Source organism: Perognathus longimembris, chromosome 14, assembly GCF_023159225.1.
Source record: "Perognathus longimembris pacificus isolate PPM17 chromosome 14, ASM2315922v1, whole genome shotgun sequence".
Taxonomy (NCBI): Eukaryota; Metazoa; Chordata; class Mammalia; order Rodentia; family Heteromyidae; genus Perognathus; species Perognathus longimembris.
The window spans coordinates 27,274,058-27,288,816 of record NC_063174.1 but is presented as its reverse complement, the minus strand read 5'-3'; positions in this window follow the sequence as shown (position 1 = coordinate 27,288,816).

Genomic DNA, 14,759 nt, shown 5'->3' with positions numbered 1-14,759 from the left:
ACTTGGATGAGCTATCTCTGGGTAAGGATATCCTTGCTGCATGTTTAACTGAGGTTGAAGGCAATGGTATGGGGGACACTTGCATCATTCTCAGTTCTGGTCATTCAACTGTGCTTCTTTTCATTCTCTAAGCTTGTGGCTTATTTCAGCATTGTATTTCCTCTGCTCAGCAGGGTAGAACAAAGGCGAGAGGACTGCTGAGGAGTCACAGCATGGCCTAACTTGTTTCTGCCTTAGATAAGAGGAAGATATACATCGAGCCCATGAAGCTAATCAGTCTTCCAAAATGAAGAAACCACATTTGTAACAGAAAGTCCTTCTCAGAGAAATTTCATTGTTTAGCACTCCACATGGACTATATATTGTTGGGGTCCATCTTCCCCCTAGATGGAAGGGGCCTGAGGCACCTCCCCCAGCTGGGGAATGCAGCCCTTCCATCCTCCCTACATTGGAATCTGGAGAAACCGGTCCGATAAGAGACCCCCCACCTAGCTGGCAGCCAGCCCCGCCCTGGAGGTCGAGTGACATAGCCCCTTGGAGGTCAAGTGACATAGCCCCTTGGAGGTCAAGTGACCAGCCCCTTGGAGGTCACCTGACAGCTCATGGCCTATGGGAATCCTGGCCAACCCCCTTCCCCCCGATCATCTACCCTTGCCCCTCTCTCAATAAAGTTAGTTAGCTCTCAGAGGCTGACCCGTGGTCTATGTCCGTTGCTTCCAGAGTAGGATAGCGGTCACATTACCACGCGGGTCGCGCGCCCGCCAGGACGGAGACATCCCCACGTCTCACCCCGACAAAACCTGCAGGCCGAGGGTCGGGGGAGAAGGCGATGAGAGGATAATAAGAGAGAAAGAAGTGAGCACTTGAGCCGGAGCAGAGAGAGCAGTCCCCACAGAGTGGCGCCCCACGTGGTTTGCACGAATCCACGCAAGAAAGCCCGGCTCCCGACCGGCCCTGACGGAAACAGGTTGGAAATCCTGAGACGCGCGATCCTCCCACCCCAGGTAAGAGGATGGGACAAGTCCAGACTCGGCGAAACAATTCGCCCCCTAAGATCTTAAAGTTCACCCTCCAAAACGCGGGGATTAATATCTCAGAGCCCTGCGCTATACAAATTTGGGAGGAATTGACCCACAGGGTCCCGTGGCTAACTGGAACCAACCCACTCTCATGGGAAACTTGGGACCGACTAGAGCGGGAATTACAAACAGCACAATGGGGAAAACTCCCACTGCGAGCCATTAAGACTCTCAAGGCTTGCCTCTCTTGGGACCCGGGCGGGGAGTCCCTGGATTCAGGAGAAGGAAGCCGGAGTTAATTTTGATCTGGAGTGGGCCCCGATGCCTACTCCAAAAAGCCCTGGGACCAAATCTCGTTCGGTACCCAGGAATCCAAGGCAGACAGGAGATGAGCAGAGCAGCCGCAGGCTTGCTACCCCTCCCCCATGTGAGGCTCAGCTTGACTCTATACATATGCAGATTTCGGCAGCCCTGAGCCGCTTTTCTGCGGCGGCGGTGCCCCGCAGCAAAAAAAAAAAAAAAAAAGACCGGCCTGGCCACTTTTAAATTCAGAGGCCTTGAAGCTACAGATTTTCATGAGTGCAGGAGGATGGTTCTTGAGAGAGGCAGGCCGAACGCGTCCTGGACAAAATATCAACTTTACAGCCTGGCTTTAAGATTTCCCACCAACCAAGGCAATAAACAGCCTAAAGCCCCTTGCTGGGCAGTCCCTATTCCCAGAGACAGTAATCCTGATATTTGAAAAAAGTTCCGATTCTTAATTGATACAGGAGCAGATCGGACCATATGCATTTAATTGGACAACATTATTATTGGATCAGCAGACGCCCATGTGCTAGATTTGGCCTATAGCAAGGCCCAAACACTCCTTCAAAGAGGAGGGCTGCATATAGCCAGTGACAAGGTTCAGAAAGTATACCCCTTCAAGATCTTGGGGGCGGAGCTTAAACTAGACTCTGTATGCCCACTCAAGCCCCAGTTATCCTTCCAGGCAACTTATACTCTGGTGGAGATGCAAAGACTGTTAGGGGAAATTAATTGGCTAAGATCCTGGCTTCAACTGCCTACAGAGGAGCTGTTACCACTCCATGACTCTTTGAAGGGCAAGGCGCCCACTGATGTTATTACAATAACTCCATCACTCCAAACAGCCTTCCAGAAAATCCAATTGGCCTTAAATAAGGCACAGCTGGCACGCTACAAGCCTAAGTGCCCACTTTGCCTTTGGATCCTCCCCGGATCCGAACTTTCTTCAGCTGCAATTACCCAATCAGGCGAGCCCCTTCAGTGGGTGCACGCATCAGTGGGAGGAGCTCCCAGAGTTTATTCCCAGCTGGACCAGCTAGCTGACTTGGTAATTAAGGGCAGGGATACTTCCCTGAGACATTATGGAAGAGATCCTGACGTGCTAACTATTCCCTACCGGTTGTCAGATTTTGAATGGGTCAGGAGAAATAATTCACGTGTGGCTAGTGCCCTGGAGGGCTTTATGGGTAAGATAGATTGCCACTATGGCACTTCAAAATGGGTGACCTCATTTTCCAGGCTACAATGGACACCCCCTGTGCTTTTCTCTACCAAGCCTCTTGTCAAGGCTGCCAATGTCTTTACAGATGGTGGGCGAGCCGGCTCTGCCGTAGTGGTGCGCTCCGCCTCGCCCCCTACCGGTGGGAAAGATAACACCCATTACTTTGAAGCCATCACTGGCTCTGCACAGTTTAAAGAGCTGTACGCAGTCGCCTTGGCACTGACCCATGTTAAACAGCCAATGAACTTGTTCTCTGATAGTCTATATGTGGTTAACTTGCTACCCAACCTGGTATGTTCACATATCAAGTTGGATGGAAACCCAATCACTCCTCTGATGATCCAAGTCAGGTCTCTGTTAAAAGAGCGGAGTGAGCCTATTTTTTTACAGCACCTTCGTGGACACCAAGGACTGCCTGGGGACCTGGCACAAGGTAATCATAGGGCTGACCAGCTGGCCACTAATGGAACCATCATAGCTCTAGCCATTGTACAACCTCAAAACCTCCAAATGGCCAAAGGGCTTCATGAGCGTACTCACTTAAATTGGAGAGGGTTACATCAGAGATTTCCTTCAATTCCTATAAAAGACTTAAAAAAGATTATAAGGACTTGCAAATCATGTATGCCTTTCGTGCAAGTCCCTCCCTTACAATCTCCAGGTGTAAATTCAAGAGGTTTAAGACCCAACTTAATTTGGCAAACTGATGTGACCCATTACGCCCCCTTTGGAAGGCTAAAATATATATTTATGTCTATTGACACCTGCTCCGGTGCATGTTGGGCCTCTCTGCATACCGGTGAAAGAGCACGGCATGCTGAAAGCCACTTCTTACAATGTTTTGCTATCCTAGGACTGCCTTTACAGGTTAAAACAGATAATGGACCTTGTTTCACCAGTAAGCCTTTACAGGCATTTTTCCAAATGTGGAATATTAAACATACCACTGGAATACCTTATAACCCAAAGGGTCAAGCCATAATTGAGAGGCATAATAGGACCCTGAAGGATCAATTATTAAAACAAAAAGGGGGGGGAAGCCCCCAGGACCAGCTGAGGACAGCGATGTTTACATTGAATATTTTAAATTTCTCTAAGGACCAACCTCTGTCAGCTTTCCAGAGACACTGGTCAAGCCAAACACCCTACTTAAAAGTGGAGGCCCGGTGGAAGGATTCTCTGACAGGGGCGTGGCGTGGACCCGACCCAATTATCAGTGCAGGAAGGGGATTCGCCTGCGTCTTCCCTACTGGGGAACCGAATCCAATCTGGATACCAGCTAGAGATGTAAAATATTGTCCAACAGAATGACCACCCAAGGGCACCTGCCCTTGAGGGATGTCTCCCCTTGTTTCCTCTCAGGAAAGCAAAGACCGAGGTGGAATTTTCTAAGGAGAAACGGGAAAGCCTGCCTGCACCAGCGATGGACCTGGACCCAGTGTCAGCCCTGTTTCTTCCCTGGACCCTGCCTGACGCCCTTTGGAGTAACGTTTGCTGTGGCAGCGTGGCCCACAGCCTTGCACAAGGACCAAAGGGAAATTTTGCACGGTTGTCCCTCTCTTTCGCTCCCCCCTTTGCTGCTTATCTCAGGGGTCCCCATTGGAGGGAAATAGGAGCTAAAGGACTTGGACACTTTAATGTTTTATTATAAATGTTTATAATAAGTAAGGTATTGGCACCTTGCTGCAATGTTTATTATGAAGTGTTTTACTAACCTCAGTTGTTAAGTTACCAGCATCCTGGCTGCCACATCACCAGGACCTGAACCTGCCCCTCTACCTCACCAGCGGGGGAAGGAAGAGCCACCTGTGCTACCTCGAGCGACACCAGACTGGACCAGAATTCCTGTTTTCCGTGGACTGACCCCGATAAGAGACACTCCATTGCCTTGTGCCTTGTTGTAATTACTCATGTGTTACAATTGCTCATGTGTTACAGTTGCTCATGTTTGCATTTGCCTTGTATTACGATTGCTCATGCTTATGTCTGCTTTATGCTCCCATTTACCTTATATTTACATTGAGTCTCTTGTTGTAAGCGATGGGCCAGAGCTGTCTAGGTACCAAGTGGCCTTTAGCCTTTTAGCCATATAAGAACCCCAGGAGGCTCGTCACTCGAACCCTAGGCCCTGCTGCTCAGTAAGGTCCGCCGGCACCGGAAAAAAAAAATTATCAGGCTCTCTTTCGAGTGCCAATCCTACTCTCCCCAAGGCCTCTCATCGGGCCCGCCAGCCCGGCAGGAAGGTCAGCCTGAAGAGCTAGGGCGTTAGCCCAAGACGGGTAAGACTCCCCTTGGGGGGGGGGCAACCTAAGACATGGCGCGCTCTCGAGTAGGGCGCCTCCTGCTGTTCGAAAAAAAAAAAATATAAAAGAGGCAGATGTTGGGGTCCATCTTCCCCCTAGATGGAAGGGGCCTGAGGCACCTCCCCCAGCTGGGGAATGCAGCCCTTCCATCCTCCCTACATTGGAATCTGGAGAAACCGGTCCGATAAGAGACCCCCCCACCTAGCTGGCAGCCAGCCCCGCCCTGGAGGTCGAGTGACATAGCCCCTTGGAGGTCAAGTGACATAGCCCCTTGGAGGTCAAGTGACCAGCCCCTTGGAGGTCACCTGACAGCTCATGGCCTATGGGAATCCTGGCCAACCCCCTTCCCCCCAATCATCTACCCTTGCCCCTCTCTCAATAAAGTTAGTTAGCTCTCAGAGGCTGACCCGTGGTCTATGTCCGTTGCTTCCAGAGTAGGATAGCGGTCACATTACCACGCGGGTCGCGCGCCCGCCAGGACGGAGACATCCCCACGTCTCACCCCGACAAAACCTGCAGGCCGAGGGTCGGGGGAGAAGGCGATGAGAGGATAATAAGAGAGAAAGAAGTGAGCACTTGAGCCGGAGCAGAGAGAGCAGTCCCCACAATATATGACAGGTAAATCTAAGATCTCTGTTATAGTGCACAAATTATTCAGATATTACTATTCAAACCACCCACCATCTTCCAGCTTTCTATTGAGTTCTCCAATCACCAGCCCAATTCTCCTCCTTTTCTCTCAACTAAAGATCCTTCTTAAAGATCTAAGCCAGCTTACACAAGAACAAGATGGGGAACAGGAATGAGGAGAGAGGAAGAAAAAAGCAGGGAGAGAGGCTTCAGAGCAGACATGGAATAAGAAAACAGTGGTTGGCTGGGGGTTTTATATATGGATATCCTTCACAGATGCCAAAAAGGTTGAGGACAAGGATGTGCACTATTCTGCCATTACTTGAGGTGATGGTGGTAGCAGAGCAAGCGATACTCTTGTCTGCCCTGTCAAGCCTAGTATAGTACAGGATTTAGCAACCAATATGGATTAGTTCACACTGGCTAATGTGGGAAGATCACCTGTGAATGAACTATAAAATCAAACTGTTATTTTTATGTGTTTTGATCATCCTCACTTTCCTCATACCCTTTCCCTTGCCCCCTTCTCACTGAACCCCTTAACTGTCACCTTTATACTCACTTTCCATCATATCATATCATCATCATCATCATCATCATCATCACAGTAAGTGAAAATACTCAAGATTTGGCATTCTGAGCCAGCCTATCTTCTTTAATATAGATAGAATCTTTGATTTAGCCATTTCTATAGGACAAAAATGACTGAACATGGGTAATTTCATTTGATTCATATCACACATGATATTAATTTTATTCTATTACTAGAATGTATTTGATTTTGGAAGTGGCATATTGCAAAGAATGAACTTTGGAATTAAAACTATTTAATTTCAGGAGCCAGTGCATATTAGATATGTTATTCTAGGCTATTTAGCTTAATTTTCCCTAGTCAGTTTTGCTGTCTGGAAAACAGATAAAGTAACAATTACCCCATTCATGGGGATGAAAAAAATAGGGACTATAAAGCACAGAGAGTTTATAGTTACATAGCAGGCACCCAAGCATTTGACCCTACATTGACTTCATTGATGTCATTTATTTATTCTAAACATTTATTTGTTTGGAACATTGGATGATTTAGTTCATCTCTCTGGGTTCTCACTAATATCAACAACAGAATCAGTTATGTGAGAAGAAAAAGACTTAGTAGCTCACCCAGTTTAATGTGTGGAAACTGAAGTCCTGGCTAGTTGGGCTCCTGCTGGTCTTGAATTTCGGCTCATGGGTGAATGGAGTGGATTAAAAGAGGCCAGGGAAAGGAAGAAGATTGGCTGGTTAATATTGACTAGTTAATTATTTTGGATTTACCCGGAAAATTGAAAATATTTAATAGTAGTTTCTAGTCTGTGAGCCCATAGACTTACATTATTAGACTTAGCCAACAGAGAACAGGGCCTTCCTTTCATTTACTGTTGCCTTAATAAGTTATTTTTCTCTCTTTTTATTTGTTTAATTTTCCATTTTTCACTCCCACCAGAAATGATAGCTCTTTAAATTACATTCTATTCACAATGAAGCCCACACACCCCAAACTGATCATGGCTACACAAATACTTGATAAAAAGGAATTTATGGAGAATGTCAGATATTGGGAATTGAAGGGAAAGTCAAAGAGATATTGTAGCTTTGGGACTTGAACTGAGAAGATTTCAGTGTGCATATCAAATCTGTAGGAATAAATGCAACTTGAGCAACTGTAATGCTCTCTTCATCTGACATATTTTACCTTACACTGTGATGACTTTTTCCAAATCCATGGAATTTTTATAACACACTAGGTTCTGAACTGCCAGGCAATATCTTATCTATACTATTGGTAAGCTTATGGTTGAGCTTGTTTTCAAGTGAACTACAGACCTCTAAAGTTAAATATATACATGCAAATTGGTACAATTTTTCACAAAAGAAATATCTATTAAGGCTTGTATATACTGTTTGATTTGGCATTCAGTTTTTGGGAAAAACTCCAAAAACTGTGCAACAATATTTGTACAAAGATGTTTCCTCAAGATTATTTTCTAGTGGTAAATAATTAGAATAAATTTAAATGTCCTTTGTTAGAGGATTACTCATGTCCTGCATCAATCATAATACAGAATATCAAAATGAGTAAAGCATTTCTGTAGTTACTGGCTAGTAAAGTATGAAAGCTATACTATTATGTCAGAAAGGCAAGTTCAATTCAAGTTGTACAGGGCAACTCTGTAGATTCCTTGTTGTGGCTGTACATTAACCCACCCCAGTGTGTGGGGGGCTCATTCAGTGTTGGGTGTGTGTGTCCCGGTTCTGTTCTGGGTCCTGCATTGATCAGCAGCCCTCATGCTGCGTGAGGTGATCTGGGGCCATAGTCTGCTTACCAAGTCATGGTTAGAGCCTTGTCTTTAGGGATTAGATGGCTTCACTTCAAGCCCTTTAACAAATACTCATTCCTTCTTTCCATACTCCCCTGCCCCCGCACCTTTTCATTTCTCACTGCATTTCTTCTTCAGTCTGTACCTGGCACTTCCTCCAAACTCTGCTGGACACTGTCTTTTTAATGCCAATTTTTATTCTCTTCTGAAGACTATCTTCTGAAAACATCCCTCTCTACCTACTGTTCCCTAGAGTACCCATTCTAAATATGATAGGAAATTCTCTCTTACCTGAGTCTGAGCTCACTTGCTTTCTGCTATGGGCATTCACACCACCAGCTAAAACAATGCTGAATGCTCTTTTTTTTTTTCTTTCCTGTCTGTCATGGGTTTGAATTCAGGACAGAGCACTGTCTCTGAGCTCTTTTACTCAAGGCTAGCCCTATACTGCTTTGAGCCACAGTGCCACTTCTGTTTTGTTGTTGTTTGCTTGTTTGTTTTGGTTGTTAATTGGAGACAAGAGTCTCATGGGCTCTGGTTGTTGGAGATTAGAATCTCATGGACTTTCCTGCCTGGGCTGGCTTTGAGTCATGATCCTCAGATGCTAGTATTACAGGCCTGAGCCACCAGCACCTAGATTCATGAGACTCTTAACTCCAATTGCTATATACTGGGGATCGAGAAAATCCACCGAGCACTGTTAAAGGTAACAAATGAGTTTTATTAGTCAGTTTGCAAGTGCCTTGCCCCAGGCTACCCCAGAGCTAGAAGCAGTTGCAGCCTCCAGGGGATGAGTTTCTTTCCTTCCTTCCTTTCCACAGGCTTCTCTGCAGGCCTCCTGTTCTCCACAGACCTCTCCACTTCCTTCCTCAGGAAGTCTTCCTCAGGACTCCACTTTCCATGTGGCTCTCTGTGGGCCTCCGTTCTCCTCCGGCCTCCACTCTCCTCGGGCCTCCACTCCACTCTCTGCGAAAGCTCTGGCTCTGACAGGCACCAGGCTTCGGACTTTCTCATAGGCCTCAGGCTCTGGGCCCCTCTGCAGGCCTCAGGCTCTTCTCGGCTGGGCTCTGCTCTGCTCCTCTGTCGACTCTCCTCGGGCCTCTAGCTCTCAGCAGACCTTGGCTCTGAAGGCCTCGGCTCTCTTCTGGCCTAGAGCTAGGCCACTCTGGCCTCCATTCTCTGCATTCCCTGGCTCAGCTCTCCTGTCCGCAGGCCGGGGCTCCCCTCAAGCCTGAGGGGAACCCGGGCACTGTTCAGCTCCACGAGGCACCTCCTGGCACACCTTGCTTTCTCTGCACCTCTATTTTTCTCCCGGAAATCCTGTCCTCTTATATCCACCCCCCCTCCCCAGCTACCTGCAGTCTGGGGGTGGTGGTTCCGCTCCCCTCAATGTGGGGCGTGGCGATGATGACAACATGAGGTGGGGCCTCTTGCCCCCCCCACCCCAGGTTATTACACAATTAATCACCCAGTGCCAAAATCAGAGCTGTGGGTTCATTGGTAGAGTGCCAGCCTTGAGGGGAAAAGCCAAGGGACAGGGCCTAAGCCCTGAATTCAAGGGGGAGGGGAGAGAGAGAGAGACAGACAGACAGACAGAGACAGAGACAGAGAGACAGAGAGAAAAGGTAGGCTGAATTTCAATTATTTTGCAGTAATTGTCTAACTTCCTATCTTGGCATAGCCAGATAGGCAACAAAACACTGTCACAGACACGATGCAATTGCTAAAGGCCAGAGGAAGGGCAGGAGGACAGAGGTACCAAATGTTTCCCTAGGGCTCGTGACCTCCTATAGTGGCACCTCTTGCCTCTACTGAATGAAGCTTGACTCCTGTATCATGGAGTGTGTGTGTGTGCGTGCGTGTGTGTGTGTGTGCGCGCGCGCGCGTGTGTGTGTGTGTGTGTGTGTGAGAGAGAGAGAGAGAGAGAGAGAGAATGACCCTTAAAGGGAGTCATCAAAGAAAACTGAAGCTTCTCTGGGGAAAGGCAGATATCAAGCTTTGAGGATCCAGAAGCAGCTCATGTGGAGAAGCACTGAGGCCACCTGCCAACAGCTAGGACAAACTTTGCTGTCATCTGAGTGGGAGCCATCTTGGAAACAGATTCTGAGTCTTAGGGGCTGAAGTCCCTGTGGATATCTAGCTGCAGCTACATAACTGACCAAGCCAAAACCAACCAGGCAAGCCATTTCCAAATTTTGGACCCACATATATAAATTGAAGAGATAAAATTTATTCTTAATTTTAGATAACCTTTGAGTTAGGTTTGGTTTAGCATTTGATAAATGATACAAAAATCATGTTCTAAAGACATAGCCCTTTCCCTGTGGTCTTGGTAGGTTTAGTCTTTACAAAGGTTATATTGGACAGAGAAGTGACAAACAGTATAGGCTTGGGATATGGATGATGGAGTTCCCAGAATCACAGCTTCCTCCTTTGGGGCCTTAGAATAAGAAGTTAACTCTGAGCCTGTTTTTCTCTATTTTATTTATCCATCCATCCATCCATCCATGGCTTGAATTCACGGCTTGGCTACAGTCTTTTTTTATCTTTTTATGCTCAAGGATGGCATTCTATCACTTGAGCCACAGCTGTAAGTTTGTGGCTTTTGGCTGGCTAATTGAATGTCTTACAGACTTTTCTGCTAGGCCAGCTTTGAACCACTAGCCCCAGATCTCGTCTCCTACGTTAGCTAAATTATAGGTATGAACCACTGGTGCCAGGTTCCTTTTCCCTACCTTTAAAGTGAATAATGGTACCCATCAGTATATCCATCCAGGAAAGTTGTGAATTAAAGAGACATGTTAAAAATTGTCCCAGATATAGACACACACAAATGCTTAAACAAAAATCCAATAGCAAAGTCATAAGATTCACCTCAAGGGTGGGAATATAGCCTATTGGTAGAGTGCTTGCTTTGTATACATGAAGCCCTGGATTGGATTCCTCAGCACCACATATATAAAAAAAAAAGCTGTGGCTCATGTGGTAGAGCCTTGAGCAAAACGAAGCCAGAGACAGTGCTGGGAGCCTGACTTCAAGCCCCAGGACTGGCAAAAAAAAGAAAAAGAAATAATTCACCTCACTATTTTCTTCATTGGCTCTTTATTGGTCAGATGTGTACAAAAGTATATAAAAGAACTGAACTGTCTGTGACTTGGTTTCACAATTAGATTCATTGCTTATGCTTGTTTTTTGTGTGACTATCCTTGTCTTGCAATGGACCCCAGCAGTCCAGGTGATTGCTTTGATCCTTGCATCAAATAAAGAGAAATTCGACACCTAGACACTAGACACATTGCTGCTATTCAGGAGTGTGAGACCTGAGGATCCCAGTTCATAACTTGCCATAGGAGGAAAGTCAGTGAGCTGCTAAATCTCCATTTAGTCATTGAAAATTTGGAAATGAAACTGTGGCTCAAGTGGTAGAGTAAAAAAGCTAAGGGACAGTGCCCTGAGGCTCCAAGTTCAAGCCCCAGTACTGGATCTATCTATCTATCTATCTATCTATCTATCTATCTATCTATCTATCTATCTATCTGTCCATCTATCTATCTATATCTAGACAGACAGACAGAGACAGAGAGAGGACAGAAACACAGAGACAGCAAGATCCAAAAAAAAAAGTCTGCCTTACTTTACCAATAACATCATCAGTCAAACTTTCATTATGAAGACTAATGTCTTCTCAATACATTAAGCACTTTCCTCTTATCTGAGTATGAGAGAGATGCAAGGCTATTTGTTTTTACTTTCTTTTAATATTACAAATGCAAATCTGTGGATGTTCCCCCCTCACAGCCACACCTTCCAGAGATATTAGCACAGTTTTATGGTGGAATGAATAATTCAGAAGGTATACACAACCCACGTTCCAGGCTTAAGTGGTTAATGGATCTATTGGTGAGATAGATTGGTGCAGGGTTGTGTTAGAATATAAAACTACTAAATATTTATCATTATTCTTATTCAGTCATGGAAGAATTTTACTTTTCCAATTTCAGGCTAGTGACTAAAGCTGTCAAGGCAGAACTTCTTTTTTTCTTTGCAAGAATATTCTTTACAAAAAAAGTGAACATTCTTCAATCTCTCAGCCAGTTAATTAGGATGTTTAGAAATAGAACTTGTAAAAATCATGTCAAATGTCAGAATCAAAAGATTTGTTGCAATCAGTGCATGGGATGGGGGAGCTATTCCTAGGTCATAAGGCAGGCTGTGGGAATGTGTTTTAAACTTTCCATTATGAGATATTTCCAGTCTCAATGAGAAGTATTCATTTTATTCAGAGGGAATAATTTCAATATTTATGATTGTTTTCCTTGTCAGGGATTTCCTGTGATTGCACTTTAGATTGTTAGTTATAAATCTTGTCTTATGGCAGTGTACTACCACTTACACTAGACATTAATTAGCTCATGCCAGGTTTATGTGAGAGAGAATTTAATGTTTTAGAGAGAAAACGAATTCAGAATTGACTTGTTGGTGGACAGTGTCAGTCTTCTACCCAGAATCTCTCTATACTAGTTAGGGTTCAGTTAGAGGAACAGAATCACTATGTAATGTTTATAATTTTTACCACTAGGCCATATCCCCAGCCCCTCCTGTTTGTCTTTTTTTTTTTTTTAAAGAATCCTACGATGTCAATTTAGCTAGAGTCTCCTATCCTGAATATTTGATTCCTTTTAATATCTGATTAGGTTTTTCAATCACCCTACAGTAGTAGATGATATCTGTTAGCCCTGACATGCATGCCTGCCTTCGATAAGAATGGAAACAAAAGTTTTTTTTTTTTAATAATGTATTGTTTGCAGTTATTTCCTTTTTCTTTCTTTCTTTTTTCCTTTGGTTTATGCCTTCTTGTCACTTTTTTTTTTTATTTCTGTACCCTTTTTCTTGTATGTAAGTTTATCTGATTTGCAGGAGGGAAAGGAAATCACAGAAACTGTGGGACAAAGGGTGAACCAATATAACAGTGATAAGTCACTAGAAACTATGTTGAAAATAAACTTTACAGCTTGGGAGGAAGGAGGGGGAGTGGAAAAAATGAGGGAGGAAGTAATGCTGTTCAAAGAAATGTACTCATTGCCTTACTCATGTAATTTTAGCAACTCTACATCACCTTTACCAAAAAAAAAAAAAAAAAAAAAAAAAGATTCCTCTTTGGCCAGTTTATCCACACTTTGCCCTTTCCCTTTCCCCTGATCTTTCCCTTTACATTCTACTTGCTGACCTCACCACTCTGACTCTTGCATAACTTTCTATTTTTACTTTTGAACCTGATCTCTCCTATTTCAAAACCCCATTTAGCAGCTCCTTTGTGTTTTTTCTAAATTGGTATATTTTATTAGTGTTGTAGAAATGATATACAGAAGTGCTACAGTTACATAAGTAATAAGTACATTTCTTTCTGAACCATGTTGCCCCTTCTTTTGCTCTTTCCCAGTTTTTCCCTCCCATTCCCACCCAATGACTTGTATAGTTCATTTTCCACATAGTGTTTAATAGCACCACTGCTGTGTTTGTTTACCCTTTGTCCCACCTTTTCTGTGCCCCTGTGTTCTTACTGTGAAAATCTCCACAAATGAAATCTACCTTACTACTTCCTTACTGTCATTGAATGTGCTTTTCTTTAATAATATAAAATAGGTAAAGACAGGGAGCAATTGAATTCCAATGAGCATGATGCTGAACACCATGAGGATAAACAAACCTATGTATTCTCATGTCTCCAGCCTTGATGTCATGGGCGCTGTGCAAGAGAGGCTGGAGTTCTCCATTGTAGAACACACACACACACACACACACACACACACACACACACACCTGACCCAGGGAGAAGATACAGAAGCCAGGACATTGTGGAGTTGGCCTGGACTTACTTTATCTAAGCATTAGGTGATAGGCCTGGTTACCACATCATACTAATGAGGTGAATAAGAAGATACACAAAATAAAGGTAGCCTCTGAAAGCATCCACATTGATTTTTCTGAGCATGAAAAAACAAAAACAACAAAAAAGTAAAAACCTAGTCAGGCATCTGTGGTTCACACCTGTGATTCTAGCTACCCAGGAGGCTCAGATCTAAGGATCACTGTTCAAAACAAGCCTGTTTTCAAAAGTCTGTGAGACTCTTACCTCCAATTAACCAGCAAAAGCTGAAAGTTGAGGCATGATTAAAGTGACAGAGTGCTAGCCTGGTTGGGGGGGTGGGCGGGAAGCCAACACCCTGGCCTATTCCTGATTCAATAGATACATTGAACCCTAGCTCTACATGCTTTTCTTTTAAATTTAATTTTATTGTCAAGATGATGTACATAGGGGTTACAGTTCTATCTATAAGGTAGTGAGTAATATTTCTTGTCAAACTTGTTACCCCTCCCTCATTTTTCTCCTACCTTCCCTCCCCCATCCCCAAGTTGTACAGGTGATTTCCAACATATTGTCTTGTGAGCTGGGTATCAAGGTCAGGACTTCTCATGTGCTCTTCCAAAACTGTCAACTCTGGTCTGTGCTCAAATCTCAGCCCACTGACTAGCAGGGCTTCTGGACCTGCTTCTCAGAAATATCCTTAATCTAGGTGCATCCTGTCTCTGCTTGAGCTCTGCTTCTTACAAATAAAAAGGAATTGATTGACAAAACAAGAAATGTTTGACAAGTGGAGGAAATTAAAAACCAAGTCTTGAAGGCCAAGAATGCAAACAGGAAAGAAAACTTACTTGCACAATAGAAACTGCAAACAACAATTCCAAGTCTTTGGTCTCATGGGGTTTATTTTCTTGGGGGGGAAATAAAACCACTAAAATGTATACTATATGAAGTAGAAATAAGTGCTGAAAACAAAGGAGAAGGAGATGGAAGAGTGACAGTGAAATGATAGGCAAGGAGCTTTGAGAAGGTCCTCTTTAATGGGGTCACATTCGAGCAGAG